The 13,465-nt window shown below is 38.5% G+C and overlaps 1 protein-coding gene across 2 annotated transcripts in view; it reads left to right on the top strand.

Annotated features, from left to right (window-relative positions):
* The first annotated feature begins 11,116 nt into the window (after positions 1-11,116).
* Positions 11,117-13,465, top strand: part of LOC149785123 (uncharacterized) — a 42,156-nt gene continuing 39,807 nt past the window's right edge. The window contains exon 1 of one of the 2 annotated variants that reach the window (XM_089978892.1): positions 11,117-11,205. The gene's annotated coding sequence lies outside the window, so the exon portion shown is untranslated. Of the gene's footprint in view, positions 11,265-13,465 lie in introns of both variants that reach the window. The other variant, XM_089978891.1, reaches the window with a different exon arrangement.

Raw genomic sequence — 13,465 nt, 5'->3', positions numbered from 1 at the left:
CCGTGTTCGGAGCTTCTTTCAAACACGGGGGCAATTTTACAATCAATATAAATTACAACACCTTTAGGTCACAAACAGTTTCACCACCTCCAAAGAAATTAGAGTTATATACGATAGTGACACAGATCTCTAATTACCCATGAATAATCCAACGCACGGTCACTCGTGCTATACTCATCCGGACACTGGCATCCAAACTTATTCCCTTCCTCTGTCAGCTTATTTAAAGACTTTGTCATGTCCGCAAATTTTGGTATAAAACGCATGTAGTAGCCACAGAAACTCAAATAAGATCGAACATCACTTAGACTGGCCCATTCTTTTACAGCGCTTACCCTTCTTTAAGTCAGCTGAGATACGATTCTCTCAAACGACAGACCAAGAAATTTGACTTTCTTAGAAACTAAGCATCATGTTTTAGGTTTGAGCTTCAGTCCTGCACCAGCCAGTCTAACACTTCATCTAAAAGTGGCAAGCATATCTTCAAAACTTTTTCCTATTACCAAGCTATCATCCAAATATATGAGACAAATATTCCATAACGATCATGGCTGCACCGTTTCCATAAGCCGTTCGAATGTCGCTGGTGCTAAATGGCATTAAAGTAAACTCAAACCGGCCTCTTCGAGTAGAGAATGCGGTTTTCTGCCGATCGGCTTCAACAACCTCACTCTACTATATCCCGATCAGAGATCTAGTGTTGAAAACGATTCGGAGTGTGTTAACTGATCAGGAGATAAAACGAAGATTCCTGACAACCATGAACTACATGAGTGTACCATGATACCCCTGCTGATCATATCATCGACTTGCCTATCCACCTCTTCGTTTGCATGTACTGGTAGGCGACGCAGTGGCTGCTTTGTTGACTTAAGATCTCCTGTGTTCGTGGCATGATTCACTATGCCCGTGCGCCCAAGAACATGGCTTAAAGATGCAAATACCCCCGAGTGTTTACAAAGCAATTATTATACGTTCTCTGCTTGCTCCGGTGATAGTTTAAACGTTGTTGATAGATAAAGCTGTCAGACAGTCTGTTAGTTTGTCACCCTGCAGACTGACTGTTTCCTGCTATTCGGCAGATGACAAGCTCAGCCAGGAAAAATTCGACTACTATTGTTCCTTGATATAACATTTGCGATTCATTTAACGGATTCATCATCCGTAGCCAAACTGTATGTGCGCCTTTTACTAATGTTTGGTCACCAATGTTTGGTCTTTCTTCAAAACGATTTTGATGGCTCCATCAGCCCCTCAAACTGGTGATGTGTTTATCCTTCATGAACATAGCAGATTACGGGTGTGAAAATCTCATTCCTAGGTGGCAAGTTCTCAGCTGCTTTAACAGCTGTATTGTAACACACCAACATCCCTTTGAACTAGACGGGCAGCGACTTGTCGCCAATCTTAAATATGTCATTGGCAACATCTTTTCATGCACAGTTGTTCTTCATGAGGTCGAAATTTATGATCCCGGCAACATCATATTTTGACACCACTGCTTTACCGTGGTAAAAATTACTGTCTTAAACAAAAGAGAAACTTGTTTGTCTTAAAAATGTCAGCAAATTATCTTCTGCAGAGACAATATCATGCTTAGCTTTGAAGAGTGGAGGCCGGTTTTGGATAGGAATCTGCGAACTGAATATCTCAGACAACAGTGTGATAGTCACTCCAGTATCAGTCAAAAACTTGGTCTCGAGACCTGGAATGTTAGCTGTAACAAACATTTCTGCCCCAGTAGTTACAGACTGGACTTCAACCATATGCCGCCGGCTGTTTCCTCCCCCACCCCCACCCCCGTATCGTTTTGGATGAATGTCGCAGCGCCACTCTTGGCACATGCGAAATCTTCGCTCTGCGTCGACTGCAGATTGGCCCTTTGTATTTTTACTACCATCTTTTTCAGGTTGTTTTGCTTCTGGACAATTTTTTATTATGTCCTCTCTGGCCACATTTGAACTACGTGATGAGATTCAGGGGTTTAGAGTAAGAATTCTTATAAGAATCCGCTCTAATTTTAGTAATAATAATAATAATAATAATGAGGACTTTGTATAGCGCCTAATCTTTAGAAGCTCTAAGCGCTTTACAACATTAGACAACACCTATAAGATCAAAAAAACATATAATGATATGATTACAAAAACAAACACCATGAAATTAGAAAACATAAAAAACATTCTGAAAATATTTAAGGTAGGAAATATTATTAGGTCTTTAAGTTTGTTCATGCAGTCAGAATAAGTGAGTTTTGAGAGCACTCTTGAATGGGATCACTGTGTCTTTGTGCCTAATATCAGTGGGCAATTCATTCAATGTTGCTGGACCCTGGTATGCAAAAGAACGCTGTCCATATGACTTTGTTTTCATAGTGGGAATAATGAGTATACGATTGTCAGAAGAGGAGCGTAAGTATCTTGTTGGTGTGTTCACATGGGTGAGATCGGATAGGTATGTTGGACTAGAGTCCGATAGTGAAACGTAGCACAGAGAACAAATTATGTGTTTGATTCTGGATCGAATGGATAGCCAGTGTATGGTACAGAGCAGCGGAGAGGTGTGCTCTGGTCTTGGTACTCTAAGTATGATCCGAGCAGCTGTGTTTTGAACTTTTTGACATTTCTGGAGTAGATATTGAGATGAACCAGACAGAAATGAATTACAATAGTCCAATCTTGAAAGTACTAATGTACACACAAGTGTTTTAGTGGCATCAACTGAAAGATATTTGCGAATTGAGCTGATGCGTCTCAGCTTAAGATATGCAGCCTTGCATATGTTCATGACATGTTGGTGCAATGTGAGAGTCCTGTCCAGAGTAACACCTAGGTTTTGTACTGATTGTGTGAATTTAATGTTGGTGTTGCTGATAATTATTGTTTGAGGTAAATGATGTGAATGAGAAAGTTCTTGTGTTGTAATCAGAATGGCCTCAGTTTTATCATTATTCATCTGCAGCTTGTTACATGTCATCCATGATTTCACATCAGAAATGCACCTCTCTACACCTTGGATAGTAGCATCAACTTCAGTTGGGTGGCTAGACTCGTATATTTGGGTGTCATCAGTGTACAATTGGTGAGACACTGGATGATGATCTATAGCACTTTAGAGCGACTGAGTGTATAGAATGAAGAGAACAGGTCCAAGAACAAACCTCTGTGGAACACCACAACATAGATCAACTGGGCTGGAGTGTATTCCATTTGCAGATACAATTTGTGCCCTGTTGACCAAGTAGGACTTGAACCACAGTAAGGCTGTATCATGAATGCCAAATACATGCTGGAGACGGTGAAGTAATATATCATGGTCAATTGTGTCAAATGCTGCAGACAAATCAAGGAGGGTGGGGACTGTAATATTTCCGCTATCCAACGCAGAGAGAATGTCATTAACTACTTTTAGAAGAGTAGTTTCAGTACTGTGGCAAGGGCGATATGCAGATTGTACATTGCTAAAAAGACTGTTTGAATTCAGATGAGATACAAGCTGGGATAGAACAACCTTTTCTAAGATTTTTTTATATGAATGGAAGATTAGAAACTGGGCGGTAGTTCTTTAAATCGTTATGGTCAAGTGTTGGTTTCTTCAGCAGAGGCTTTACAATGGCAGTTTTGAAAAATGATGGGAATTCCCCGGATGAGAGAGAGGTATTAATAACATCAGTTAGTGAAGGCATTACTGGATCTAAGCACTCAAGCAGCAGTGATGTTGGAATTGGATCAAGTTCACATGACTTTGGTGCACTCTTCATCAGGATTGTACGCACGAAATCCATAGAGACAGGTTCAAATGATGCTAATGGTTGCCGCTCAAATTCTGTATCCCAAATGTATGGTGACGACTAGTCAGTTAAAATTGTGGTGTCAAGCTTATCACTAATGGTTTGTACTTTGTCACTGAAGCAATTTGCAAACATGTCCGGAAGGTCGACTGGAGAGAAGGTAGTTGGAAGTGGTGTAGATTTGTTCATTGACATTGGCTTGTTAGTAATCTCGAAGAGCGGGGCCCCGAGTGGCCGAGTGGTCTAAAGCGCTCTCCGTTACGGATCACTGCCATCTCACCTCTGTCTGCGTAGGTTCGAGTCTAGGATTCAGCCAATGTGGGTATGTGAGAAAGCTTGCCAGTAGCTTCTCGTGGGTCGGTGGTTCTTCCCGGCGTTTTCCCGAGTTCTTCCTCCACCATTAATACTGGCCACCATGCATAGCCTATCGTGTGCTGAAATATGGCGTTAAACCCAACAACAACAACAACAATCTCGAAGAGCTCTTTGCAGCTTGAACTTTCCGTGATCTCAGTAGCGTAGTGGGCTGATTTCGCTGCATGGACTATATTTGTGACATTCTTCTTAGCGGCTTCATAGATTTGCTTATGAATAGTGAGTCTGGTGGAAAGCCAAAGCCTCTCAGTTGTACAGCGGTCTCTTTCAGTAGTGCGAAGCTGGTCCCTAACACTGCTATACATTGGAGAACACTTTTGAATTGATACTCTGCACTTGGTAGCTGGGGCATGTTTGTCGAGCAATGAACGCAGGCAGTTATCGAGTTTTTCTGCTGTAGGAGGTAAGCAAGTTGTTAGGTTTGCTTGGATGTCGTGCATTAGTTTGGTTCTATTTATCATACGGAGGTTTCTCTTAGTAGCAGATAAAGGTGGAGGGTTAGGGACTGATACGTCAAGATGGCATATAATGCAGAGGTGATCTGATGCAAGGTCACGGTATACCAGGGAAGACCGTATAATGTTATCATCAGCTCTATGAAGAATCCAGTCTAAAATGTGACCATGTTTATGGGTGGGTTGGTTAACTGACTGTTTGAGGTTGAAAACATGAATGGAATCTATGAGTTTTGATGTGTTTGGGTTTCCGGGACAGTCAAAGTGAAAGTTGAAATCTCCAAGAATAATCAGGTTGCCAACTATTGAATTTCCATACTCCAGGAGGTTCGGAAACTGCTCCAAAAAGAGAGATCCAGCCAACTTGTTTTTTCTACTAGGAGGAGGGCGCTATATGCAGAAATAATGGCCTAACCTTTGCTCCAGTGTGAGTGTGGTTTGGACTAGTTCAAACGATGTGTGGTCGAAATTGAATGTTGTGGTGTGGTTAAGATGTTTGATCGTGGAGTTCTTTGTACATAGGACTTTATTGCACTCAGACGACTTTTTCAGCATACTTGTTTCGTCATGGGACTCTCCGATCATTTGTTTCCGTGGAACCAGCATATGCACCATAGCCACTGATTCTGATATTTTCATCCGTTCTTTTTCATCGGTTTCTAACGGGCGATAGTGACTACGAGCACACTTGTGCTATTTTTATGCGCTATCAATGGCTTCCAATTTCTCGGCTTTGTGTTGGGGCCGCACCTGTTGAATGCGCAGTCATATATCCGAAATTAACACTGCAACAATAACATTTTCTTTGGCCAGAACTTCAGTTAAATATCCGGCTAAGGGAACACGTCTCCTGATACTTTGTCCAAATTCATGAAGTGATTTGCCAGTTCTTTGTCTTCTCTCTATCACCTTGGCTTCGTACAATTCCTTTGGATTGGGCGGTGAAAATCGTTCCTTAAGCGTCATTGAAAGACGTTCGTCATTCTCAACAACACCATCTTTTAGGTTTCCGAGGACGCCTTCGGCTTGTAATTTGAAATATCGTAGCAAAGTTTTGACTATTGCAAGATTAAATGCCTTTAATTGTTTTGCTTCCAAGTTATAATATTGTGATCGCCGATGTAAATGCTCGTATTCCACATATTATCGGCATATGATTTTAAAAATACATAAAGAAACAAACAAACTTGAAATTGTATGTAGCTATATCAAGCTGTAGAGAGCGTATACTTTCAATTTGTCATTTATTCTGAGATTTGTACGTAAGAGTTAGCAACAAAACAAAAAAAAAATTAATATCGTGAAACAAGTGGTGTTGGTTCATGGTGAGGAGGGAATAAGGAAGCCTGCAATATGAAATCAAATGTCGTCCATTGTTACATAGAGTTGTGTGTGGATGTCAATTTTTAATTAATCAACAGATTAATGGTATCCACTAAATTCACCTGAAAGTTTTGCAAGCACAATACACTCTGTAAGGTGCAGTAGCGCATGCGATTATTTAATTCCTATTGTGGATGCATCTAACAGAGAGAGAGAGAGAGAGAGAGAGAGAGAGAGAGTTTATTGGTACCTGTTAATGTCATATTTATAATACACAAATAATATTCCCTATCCAGAAGCCAGAAAACTTGTACAGGCGAAAACAGCCCATCCTGGCCCATCCTTCTCCCCTGTAGTGAAGAACAATCCTAAAACAACGAAGGACGCTCAAACACAAACAGAAGCACCTGATTCAACATCAAGCTCAAACACCCCTCATTACCAATCACAGAAAAACACGGCATCTACACAAACTACTTTCAGCAATACCCAACAACCGAAATCACCAAAAAACAAAAACAGATCTCATGGAAACAGGCAACAAAAGGGGTCAGATGACCCCATCAAACTTTATAACAGGTTTGGAGACATCGAGAGCATGGATGCAGGAGAAACTGCTCCATGCGCCCAAGGGAACTCCAGACCTACAAACAAAACATTCACCCCCGTACTTCCTCCAGAGAAATAACCAAACAAATTCCCTCTGCGAAAGGTCTAACCTAGCTCCACAATCTTTAATTTAAATTTATAATGAAAAACACTATCATACAATGGAATTGTCGAGGACTTAAAGCAAATTACAATGATATTCTCCTGCTTTTAAACGAACATGATCCTGCGGTACTATGCCTTCAAGAAACATTCTTGAAAGATACGGACAATATCACATTTAAAAACTACTCCCTGTTTAACACCTGCTCTCCAAATGTTGATAGGGCATCAGGAGGAGTTTCTGTTATTGTGAACAACAGAGCCCCTCATAGAGTCATCCATTTAAACACAAATTTACAAGCCATTGCTGTAAGCGTCACTCTTCATCGAGTGATTACATTGTGCTCTATTTATTTACCACCAAACACTAACCTAGTACCAAACGAATTAGACAACCTTGTTCAACAGCTTCCCGCGCCATTTGTTTTACTAGGGGATTTTAATGCCCATAACATTTTATGGGGATCAAATCATATAAGTGACAGAGGTCACAAAGTTGAAGACTTTATTTCTAGACACGATCTGTGTCTATATAACTCCAAAACATCGACATATTTACACCCAGACACGGGTACATACACATGCATCGATTTGACAATTTGTTCTCCTTCGCTGCTTTTGGACTATGAATGGAAGGTCGCTGATGACCTTCACAGCAGCGATCACTTCCCAATCTCCCTTGTAAATCATAACTCTACAATTGATGAAGTAATTCCACAATGGAATTTAAAGAAGGCCGACTGGGCCAAGTTCGAAACACTCTGTAAAACTAGGCTGAATGAGGATACAGTTTTCAATTTTAACGACCCCATTCAGCATTTTACATCTATTTTAACCGACATTGCAGAAGAATCTATCCCCAAGTCCTCAACAAACTGTAAAAGAACCCTAAAACCTTGGCTCACTAAGGAATGTAAGGAAGCCATACGGCAACGCCGAGAAGCCTTGAAAAAATTTAACAATCATCCGACGCCCGAGAATTTAAGTAAATATCGTATTGTCCGGGACAAAGCTCGCCGCACAATCAAAGAAAGTAAACGAGCATCATGGATGAAATATGTTTCCTCTTTAAACTCTTGTTCCTCAATTAAGAAAGTTTGGGGCACGATCCGCAAAATAAACGGAAAGAGAAAACACAATTCTTTCCGACATCTGAAACTGAACAATAACAATTTTAGCTCAAAACGTGACATAGCAAATGTTCTTGCTGATACATTCTCTAAAAATTCCTCATCATCTAATTATTACGAATCCTTCCATAAATTGAAAACTCAGAAAGAAAAGTCACGTTTAAAATTCACATCCAACAACTCGGAAAGCTACAACCAGCTTATGGAGGCTTTAGACAAGGCCCATGATACTTCCGCTGGGCCTGACAAAATACATTACCAGTTTTTAAAACATCTCCCAGAATCATCTTTAACATCTCTTTTGAAACTCTTCAGTGATTTATGGATTACTGGTAATCTACCTAAAATATGGAAAGAAGCAACAGTAATACCAGTTCCCAAACCCAGTAAAGATAGCGAAGATCCTACCAACTATCGACCTATTGCACTCACAAGCTGCATGTGCAAAACAATGGAACGAATGATCAATTCTCGGCTTGTATGGTACCTGGAAACTAACAATTTAATATCTCCTTTCCAAAGTGGCTTTCGTTATGGACGGAGCACCAACGATCATCTGGTTAGACTAGAAACATTCATTCGCGATGCATTTATCAAGAAAGAACATTTAGTAGCGGTTTTCTTTGATTTAGAAAAGGCCTATGACACAACATGGAAGTACGGGATACTAAAAGACCTGCACGATCTAGGTCTAAAAGGCCGTCTGCCCTCTTTCATATCCAACTTCCTCTCAGACAGAGAATTCAAGGTACGAGTGGGCTCTACTCTCTCAGATTTGCACGAGCAAGAGATGGGTGTGCCCCAGGGCAGTATTTTATCTGTGACACTTTTCAATATCAAAATTAATAACATCACCAAGCGTTTGACTCCTGGTGTGGATTGCTCACTATATGTTGATGATTTTCTCATATGTTATCGATCAAAGCACATGCATACAATTGAAAGACAACTACAGCAAAATATCAACAAGATTCAAAATTGGGCTAGTACGAACGGCTTCAAATTCTCGAAATCAAAAACGGTATGCATTCATTTCTGTCAATTACGACGACACCACGATGAACCTAAACTCACGCTGGACGGAACACCTATTCCAGTTGTTGAGGAAACAAAATTTTTGGGTATTATCTTTGACAGAAATCTGACTTTTATTCCACACGTAAAAAATTTGAAAGCCAAATGCTTAAAAGCACTTGACCTACTTAAAGTAGTAGCGCACACTGACTGGTGTGCTGATAGAAAAGTCATCCTGAATTTATATAGAACGTTTATTCGCTCCAAACTAGACTATGGTTGCGTTGTGTATGGTTCATCCCGAAAGTCATATCTTAAAATGCTTGATCCAATTCATCATCAGGGAATAAGACTGGCTCTGGGAGCATTTAAAACATCCCCTTGTGAAAGCCTACTAGCTGAAGCGATTGAACCACCGTTATCGCATCGTAGAGAAATGCTTTCCGCACAGTATGCTCTCAAATTAAAACCAAATCCTCTGAATCCTGCTTTTTCGGCTGTTTTTCAACCCAAATACAAAACCTTATACGAAAATAAACCAAACGCCATACCTTCCTTTGGCATTAGAATATCATCCAGCCTTGACAGTACAAAAATAGATCTTTCTAAAATTCAGAAAACGTCCATCTCCGAAACACCACCCTGGCTACTTAAACAACCAAAAGTACTTTTTTCGCTACACGATGGAAAAAAATCTGAGACAAACCCTTCCGTCTTCCACAACTGTTATCAAGAACTCCTCACCGAATTTAAAAACTACACAAGAATTTATACCGACGGATCAAAGGATGAGGAAAAGGCTGCTGCAGCCTTCGTTTGTGGAAATCACACAACGCACGTTCGCTTACCAAATGGAACATCAATTTTTTCAGCCGAAATCAGAGCAATAGACCTTGCCCTGCAACATATAGCAAGCAAACGTATTTTAAACAGTATTATCTTCTCTGACTCACTATCAGTACTTCAGTCATTGCACAATAGAAAACTGGAGAATCCATTATTGAAAAACATACTCGTCAAAAATACCGAGATGAGTGTCTCCCACGATATAATATACTGTTGGTTACCTAGCCATATTGGTATTAAAGGTAATGAAAAAGCTGATTGCGCTGCTAAAATGGCCCTTACTCTAGAACCATCTGATTTTAAAATACCGTATACTGATTTTAAACCTAGTATCAGAAAGTTCTTTCGTCAGAAGTGGCAGGCATCATGGAATGATGATGTAAATAACAAACTTCATGCAATCAAGCCAACTCTAGGAGAATGGACTCCTTCCTACAGAACCATGCGTAGGGAGGATATAGTCATTGCAAGAATCCGAATTGGTCATACTTATATCACCCACTCCCACATACTAAAAGGTGAAGACCCACCAGAGTGCGTTTCTTGCAATGAACCATTCACTGTCAAGCACTTTATGATAGAGTGCTTTGACCTGCAACCTACGCACGATCGTTATTACATTGTGCATGACATGAAAGAACTTTTTGATACTATAAATATCACTCGTATTATAGAGTTCCTGAAATATTTACTCTAAACTCTGACTTTTATGCTATCACCTTGTGCAGTTTTATGCAATATATATACCGTCCCATTTTAATACCTTTTCATCTATTTTCATTAACATAGAACATTTCCATCTCCCGTTGATCGGGAAGCTTTATTCTGCACCGTTACCCTCTTACCGTTTTCAATTTCAACCATTTGTTCTTTTATATTGCTTATCGATATAGGACCTTTTATAATTTTTTAAAAAGATTATACAAATAACATTTTGTTTGGCGCTAAATAGCCTAACAGTGCTGATGCGCCGTTAAAAATTAAAAATAAAATTAATCATTAATGTCATATTTAGCAGTAGAGTAGAAAATCGTTTTAACTTACTAATGAAAAATTTAACATGAACAACGGTAGCTCTAAATTCGGGTTCAATATTTTGCAAAGTTTTTTTTATCTTCTTCTATATACGCAAGAAACGTATGCGACGAATTTGTCACGCTTCGTTGACATATCTTAATGTGTGTGTGTGTGTGTGTGTGTGTGTGTAGAGAGAGAGAGAGAGAGAGAGGCGGGGGATATCTACCATTATATCACAATCCTCTGTGCACAAAGAAACATTACACTTTGCTTATCAAGACAGTGTTAACACATTTTATTATTATTATTATTACTATTATTATTATTATTAAGATTATTATTATTATTATTATTATTATTATTATTATTATTATTGTACTGTGTGCAGTTGTTGATAAAGAGGAATCAATCTTTAATTGGTTCCGAGTGTGGATATTAGCAGTGGTTCTCGCTGTGGACTTCCGGTTCTTGTTACGGATGTGCACTGCAAGACACTGTTGACATCGTCGACAGTATTTCAACTAATTGAATCATGATTTAAACAGTAATCATATTAATAATATGCTTATACAATCCGAACAGTATTTATTATAAGATTACATTGTAAGCATGGTTTTTATTTTTAAAGTAATGGTGTTTAAGAGAAACGATTCTTGTGGTGCTGGCACTGGCAGGTGCCATACCATATGTAACACTGGTTCTATGGAATTGTGGTTGTTTAGACTGTCTTATAAGACGGAAAAAGTTCTTTTTTTAATTCAGATTTGTAACAAAATCAACATAGAACACTTACTTACCAGAGTAACAGGTTAGCTTGTTCACAGGGCTTATTACAAAGAACATTGGGGGAGTATCCGTCAATGAACACGGGCTCGTATCGTTGCTTACAATTGACCTGTCATACGTGTACTATAATGAATATAATAGTTATTATATAGTACATGTATGACAGGTCAGTTGTAAGCAACGATATGAGCGCCTGTGTCAGTTAATTGAGGGCTGAGGGGGGTGTCTAACCTGTAACACACTTGTGTTATATTCATACTGTTAGAGGTTATAACCAACCAGTCCAGCCTTCAGTTCATTGACATATACTCCAAAATGTGCTTTTTACGAGCGCCTGTGAGCTTGTTTACTCACCTTGGGTTTAAATTGAGATGCATCTATTGTTTAAGATACAGTACACTAATTTAGAGGAATTGTTCAGTAAACGTTTTTTGAGTAAAATTTCAATCAAGATGTGATTTTCTGCTGTCATAGATTTTGTTAGCAATATTGTATCTTACATGAGAGGCACTTCTTAGTCCATTTCATTCAGGTCCCCATAATGTGTTCTCTCTATGATGCATGATTACACAAGCACCCCTTAAAACTTTACGAATCACGCCCTAAAATTTAGCATGTGTGTGAAAATAGCATCATGGTCAGTTTGTAATGAGCATAACAACCTGTGTAACATTAATTAATATTAACAAAGCTCAATTTTATTTTGTAAGTGACTTTCTGCAATTAAGCAATGTGAAGTTCTCATTTATTATCTAGTTATTATAAGCAGTATGGGTTGTTTTCACAGACGTCACGATTGTGTATGCAAATACCCCCAATGCAACGAGCGTGTATCTTGTGCCACCATTTTGACTCCCAAACAAACCTTTATGAACAGGAGTCTTCACGTATATTCAAGATAATAATCTGATTTGATTGTCGATTAGGATATTTACTTAATCAAAATTTTGCATAGATTATACTTGGGATTATGTGCCTCTATGATACGAAAGTAAAAATAAAACTAAGTTACCTGGCTATATTGAAAGACAGAAGAGTGAAATTGAACCCTAATCAAGCATATTGCTATCAAATATAAATGCAGTTATTTTTTATACAAACAGACAATATTGTCTTTTAAAAAAATGTGTGATGTCCCGAAGCTTGTCACCTTGAAAGAGTATTTACGGACGATGATCTTTGGGATACAATAACAGTTATGGAAATAAAATTTCATGGCATGTGTATTATGCCAGAAAGTTTATGTACAAATGCTTTTCACAAACACTTGCATGTGCCAAAGACAGCTGACAAACCAGTTTTAATAAATAGGGTCAAATATTGTATTTATGGTGGAGATAATGGACGTAGGATGATACTGATATAAGCTATAACCATTCAAAGAAATTTCATCTTAAATGTATTAAAATGAAACATTTGACTAACGGAGCATGACTTTATACCAAACGTCATAACCGATTATTCTTGAAATACTTTTAAAAAGATGAAAATATATACATGTTGTATTAACAGTTGGGTTTTTAACTTGAACTATAATCAAATGATCAATTTCTGCCCACATAAATTGAAAATCATTACATGTTTCTACTTATTTGTGTATCCATTTGTTTATGCATCTGTTTATTGATGGATCTATTTGTTTATAAAAGAATAACAAAGATGGTTGAAATTTCAATGTTTTACTTGAAGAAAAAAGGAGAAAAGTCACACATTTAGTCTTGTGCAGTTGATATGCACAACAGAATGTGATATTATATTATATCCTTGCACACAAAATGAGACATGCCTTCATAATTATGTGGGATGAACAATGTTGTTAGGTGCCAGTTTGTGTGGTAAGAGAATCAAAATGGCAGATATGGAAGTACACACGTTTTCTAATGTCACGTGAAAACAACAGATTTAGCGTAAGGTGTCTTTTCATAAATTATGTTATTTTTGTATATAAAAAATCACCCCTTTTAATTTAAAATCCAACCAAACTGATGAAAATTCAGTGGGAAATTCCCTCTTGGTTT

Source organism: Sinohyriopsis cumingii, chromosome 13 (genome assembly GCF_028554795.1).
Source record: "Sinohyriopsis cumingii isolate HCF-2022 chromosome 13, ASM2855479v2, whole genome shotgun sequence".
NCBI classification, from domain to species: Eukaryota; Metazoa; Mollusca; class Bivalvia; order Unionida; family Unionidae; genus Sinohyriopsis; species Sinohyriopsis cumingii.
This window is presented reverse-complemented; position numbering and strand designations above follow the sequence as displayed.